Genomic DNA, 6,019 nt, shown 5'->3' on the forward strand with positions numbered 1-6,019 from the left:
GCTAGGAAGGGTCTGCCAAGGATGATGGATTCATCAATGCACTTTCCAGTCTCTAGGACTATGAAATCAGCAGGGATGTAATGGTCTTCAACCCTTACCAGAACATCCTCTACAAGTCCATAAGCTTGTTTTCTTGAATTGTCTACCATCTCTAGTGAGATTCTAGCAGCTTGCACCTCAAAGATCCCTAGCTTCTCCATTACAGAGAGAGGCATGAGGTCTATGCTTGACCATAGGTCACACAGAGCCTTCTCAAATGTCATGGTGCCTATGATACAAGGTATTGAGAACTTCCCAGGGTCCTGTCTCTTTTGAGGTAATCTCTGCCTAGTCAAGTTATCCAGTTCTTTGGTGAGCAAAGGGGGTTCATCCTCCCAAGTCTCATTACCAAATAACTTGGCATTTAGCTTCATGATTGCCCCAAGGTACTTAGCAACTTGCTCTTCAGTGACATCTTCGTCCTCTTCAGAGGAAGAATACTCATCAGAGCTCATGAATGGCAGAAGTAAATCCAATGGAATCTCTATGGTCTCAGTGTAAGCCTCAGATTCCCATGGTTCCTCATTAGGGGACTCATTGGAGACCAGTGGACGTCCATTGAGGTCTTCCTCAGTGGTGATCACTTCCTCTTCCTCCTCTCCAAATTCAGCCATGTTGATGGCCTTGCACTCTCCTTTTGGATTCTCTTCTGTATTGCTTGGAAGAGTACTAGGAGGGAGTTCAGTAACTTTCTTACTCAGCTGACCCACTTGTGCCTCCAAGTTTCTAATGGAGGACCTTGTTTCAATCATGAAACTTTGAGTGGTTTTGATTATATCAGAGACCATGGTTGCTAAGTCAGAGTGGCTCTGCTTAGAATTCTCTGTCTGTTGCTGAGAAGATGATGGAAAAGGCTTGCTATTGCTAAACTTGTTTCTTCCACCATTATCGTTGTTGAAACCTTGTTGAGGTCTCTGTTGATCCTTCCATGAGAGATTTGGATGATTTCTTCATGAAGGATTATAGGCGTTTCCATAGGGTTCTCCCATGTAATTCAACTCTTCCATTGATGGGTTCTCAGGATCATAAGCTTCTTCTTCAGATGAAGCGTCCTTAGTACTGCCTGGTGCAGCTTGTATTCCAAACAGACTTTGAAAAATCATATTGACTTGCTGAGTCAATATTTTGTTCTGAGCCAATATGGAATTCAGAGTATCATTCTCAAGTACTCCTTTCTTCTGATTCGTCCCATTGTTCACAGGATTCCTTTCAGAAGTGTACATGAATTAGTTATTTGCAACCATTTCAATGAGTTCTTGAGCTTCTGCAGGCGTCTTCTTCATATGAGGAGATCCTCCAGCAGAGCTGTCCAATGACATCTTGGACAGTTCAGACAGACCATCATAGAAGATACCTATGATGCTCTATTCAGAAAGCATGTCAGAAGGACACTTTCTGATCAATTGTTTGTATCTTTCCCAAGCTTCATAGAGGGATTCACCTTCCTTCTGTATGAAGGTTTAGACGTCCACTCTAAGCTCACTCAATTTTTGAGGTGGAAAGAACTTTGCCAAGAAGGTATTGACTAGCTTTTCCCAAGAGTTCAGGCTTTCTTTAGGTTGTGAGTCCAACCATATCCTAGCTCTGTCTCTTACAGCAAAAGGGAATAGCATAAGTCTGTAGACCTCAGGGTCCATTAGTCTTGATAGTGTCACAGATTTGCAAGAATCCAGCTATAAACTGATGAGGATCTTCCAATGGAAGTCCATGTAACTTGCAATTCTGTTGCATTAGAGAAACTAATTGAGGCTTAAGCTCAAAGTTGTTTGCTCCAATGGCAGGGATAGAGATGCTTCTCCCATAGAAGTCGGGAGTAGGCACAGTAAAGTCACACAGCACCTTCCTTGCATTGTTGGCATTGTTGTTATTTTCGGCTGCCATGTCTTCTTCTTGTTTGAAGATTTCTGTTAGGTCCTCTACAGAGAGTTGTGCTTTAGCTTCTCTTAGCTTTCACTTTAAGGTCCTTTTAGGTTCAGGGTCAGCCTCAACAAGAATGCTTTTGTCTTTGCTCCTGCTCATATGAAAGAGAAGAGAACAAGAAAATATGGAATCTTCTATGGCACAGTATAGAGATTCCTTGAGGTGTCAGAGGAAAAGAAAAATTGAAGGAAGAGGTAGAAGAATTCGAACTTATCAAGAAAGATAGAGTTCGAAGTGTGCATTGAGGAGGAGTGTTAGTCCATAAATAGAAGGATGTGAGAAGAGGGGAAGAAATTTTCGAAAATTAAAGTGAATTAATTAAAAGAAATTTTGAAAAATGGTAAATGATTTTCGAAAATTAAGATTGGGAAAGAAATAAAGTGAAATTGAAAAAGATTTTGAAATTAGAAATCAAAAAGATATGATTGAAAAATTAATTTTAAAAAATGTGATAAAAAGATATGATTGAAAAGATATAGTTTTAAAAAGATATGATTGAGAAGATATGATTTGAAAAACAATTTAAAAAGATTTGATTTTGAAAATTAATGACTTGGCTAACAAGAAAAGATATGATTCAAACATTAAACCTTTCTCAACAGAAAAGGCAACATACTTGAAATGTTGAATCAAATCATTAATTGTCAGCAAGTATTTTTGAAAAATGGAAAGAAATTGATTTTGAAAATATATGATTGAAAAGATATGATTTGAAAAATTATGAAAACTTGAAAAAAAGTTTGAATTAAAAACAAAATCTTCCCTCTTGTGCCATCCTGGCGTTAAACGCCCAGCCAGGTACCCTGGCTGGCGTTTAAACGCCAGTTTTCCTTCCTCACTGGGCGTTTTGAACGCCCAGCTTTTTCTGTGTAATTCCTCTGCTGTATGTTCTGAATCTTCAATTCTCTGTATTATTGACTTGAAAAGACACAAAGAAATTTTTTTTGAATTTTTAATGATGAGGAATAATCAAAATGAAACGAAGATCAAATAAACAATGCATGCAAGACACCAAGCTTAGAAGTTTATATACTACTGACACTAACAAATTGAGAATGCATATGAGAAACAACAAAACACTCAAGACAAGAGAATTTAAAGATCAGAGCAAGGAAACCATCAAGAACAACTTGAAGATCAATGAAGAACACAATGCATGCAAAATTTTTTTTTTGGAAATTAGATGAATGCAATTGACACCAAACTTAAAATTAGACACTAGACTCAAACAAGAAACATAAAAATATTTTTGGTTTTAAGATTTTATATTTTTTTGGATTTTTTGAAAATTATATGGAGAAGAAAATAAAGGTTTCAAAATTCTTAATGAGAATTCCAGGAATCATTGCAATGCTAGTCTAAGACTCCGGTCCAGGAATTAGACATGGCTTCACAGCCAGCCAAGCTTTCAAAGAAAGCTCCGGTCCAAAACACTGGACATGGCCAATGGCCAGCCAAGCCTTAGCAGATCATTGCTCACAACAGCAAAATTGATAGAAATCAACAAGCTCTTGTGATGATAAATTGAAACCTCGGTCCAATAAGATTAGACATGGCTTCACAGCCAGCCAGACTTCAACAGATCATCATGAAACTCTAGAATTCATTCTTAAAAATTCTGAAGAAAAATACCTAATCTAAGCAACAAGATGAGCCGTCAGTTGTCCAAACTCGAACAATCCCCGGCAATGGCACCAAAAACATGGTGCACGAAATTATGATCATCAATGGCGCCATCAACATGGTACGCTCAATTGCAATCTCAACTCTTTATCACAACTTCGCACAATTAACCAGCAAGTGCACTGGGTCGTCCAAGTAATAAACCTTACGCAAGTAAGGGTCGATCCCACGGAGATTGTTGGTATGAAGCAAGCTATGGTCATCTTGTAAATCTCAGTCAGGAAGATTCAATTGGTTATGGATGATTTATGAATAAAGCATAAAATAAAGATAGAGATACTTATGTAATTCATTGGTGAGAACTTCAGATAAGCGTATGGAGATGCTTTGTCCCTTCCGTCTCTCTGCTTTCCTACTGTTTTCATCCAATCCTTCTTATTCCTTTCCATGGCAAGCTGTATGTTGGGCATCATCGTTGTCAATGGCTACAGTCCCGTCCTCTCAGTGAAAATGTTCAACGCGCTCTGTCACAGCACATCTAATCATCTGTCAGTTCTCAATCAGGTTGGAATAGAATCCAGTGATTCTTTTGCATCTGTCACTAACGCACCACAATCGCGAGTTTGAAGCTCGTCATAGTCATTCAATCCTTTAATCCTACTTAGAATATCACAGACAAGGTTTAGACCTTCCGGATTCTCTTGAATGCTGCCATCAATTCTAGCTTATACCACGAAGATTCCGATTAAAGGATCCAAGAGATATCCACTCAATCTAAGGTAGAACGGAGGTGGTTGTTAGGCACATGTTCATAGGTGAGAATGATGATGAGTGTCACGGATCATCACATTCATCAAGTTGAGGAACAAGTGATATCTTAGAACAAGAATAAGCTGAATGCCGCCATCAATTCTCTTGATTCTCTTGATATCTTAGAACAAGAATAAGCTGAATGCCGCCATCAATACCACAGACAAGGTTTAGACCTTCCAGATTCTCTTGAATGCCGCCATCAATTCTAGCTTATACCACGAAGATTCTGATTAAGGAATCCAAGAGATAAAACATTCAAGCCTTGTTTGCTTGTAGAACGGAGGTGGTTGTCAGGCACGCGTTCATAAGTGGGAATGATGATGAGCGTCACATAATCATCATATTCATCATGTTCTTGGGTGCGAATGAATATCTTAGAACAAGAATAAGCTAAATTGAATAGAAGAACAATAGTAATTGCATTAATACTCGAGGTAGAGCAGAGCTCCACACCTTAATCTATGGTGTGTAGAAACTCCACCGTTGAAAATACATAAGTGATATTGGTGATCATTGGCTTCAGCCCCAGAGAGGGAACCAGAAGAACCAAGATGAAAATACAATAGCAAAAGGTCCTATTTATAGAGAACTAGTAGCTTAAGGTTTACAAAGATGAGTAAATGACATAAAAATCCACTTTCGGGCCCACTTGGTGTGTGCTTGGGCTGAGCATTGAAGCTTTCATGTGTAGAGACTTTTCTTGGAGTTAAACGCCAGCTTTTGTGCCAGTTTGGGCATTTAACTCCCATTCTTGTGCCAGTTCCGGCGTTTAACGCCAGAATTCTTGAGCTGACTTGGAACGCCTGTTTGGGCCATCAAATCTCGGGCAAAGTATGAATTATTATACATTGCTGGAAAGCCCAAGATGTCTACTTTCCAACGCAATTGAGAGCACACCAATTGGGCTTCTGTAGCTCCAGAAAATCCACTTCGAGTGCAGGGAGGTCAGAATCCAACAGCATCTGCAGTCCTTTTCGGCCTCTGAATCAGATTTTTGCTCAGGTCCCTCAATTTCAGCCAAAAAATACCTGAAATCACAGAAAAACACACAACCTCATAGTAAAGTCCAAAAAAATGAATTTTAACTAAAAATATAATAAAAACTAACTAAAACATACTAAAAATAATGCCAAAAAGCGTATAAATTATCCGCTCATCAATCGACCTCCCCACACTTAAAGATTGCACCGTCCTCGGTGCATGCTGAGATGTGCAAGTGGACGGGGGTTGTGAGCAACATCTGCTGCTCTTTTTTTTCCTATCTTGGCCGGTGTCTTTGTAGAGGCTTTCTCTTTACCCTTCTTGGTGGCCATCCTGAAAGAAGAGGAAATGAAAGGGGTATGTAATTCACATAGCTAGAACCAGGAGGAAGAAAGTTCAAGTGATAATGAATGCCAAGGTAAAAGAGAATGTCTGAAATACATGGTCGCGACTACATACAAATAGGACAGCAATTGAAGTCAATGAAGGCATATTAGAGCAGCTAGATGCAAGAGGTTTAAAATCATGCATGCAAAGGCATGAGAAGCATAGGTCAAGCATCAATAGCAACAATGAATATCACATGTAACAAAATAACAATCATGTTTATGTGTGAGAAAGCAATCACCCTAATAAATTACCA

At 39.0% G+C, this 6,019-nt stretch overlaps 1 non-coding gene across 1 annotated transcript; it reads left to right on the top strand.

Moving 5' to 3' along the window:
* The first annotated feature begins 1,412 nt into the window (after positions 1 to 1,412).
* Positions 1,413 to 1,520, top strand: LOC112700314 (small nucleolar RNA R71). The gene has a single exon (XR_003153223.1). It is a non-coding gene; the product is annotated as a small nucleolar RNA R71 (small nucleolar RNA).
* Positions 1,521 to 6,019: the final 4,499 nt, after the last annotated feature.

The sequence above is a fragment of the Arachis hypogaea genome, chromosome 6 (assembly GCF_003086295.3).
Source record: "Arachis hypogaea cultivar Tifrunner chromosome 6, arahy.Tifrunner.gnm2.J5K5, whole genome shotgun sequence".
Classification (NCBI taxonomy): Eukaryota; Viridiplantae; Streptophyta; class Magnoliopsida; order Fabales; family Fabaceae; genus Arachis; species Arachis hypogaea.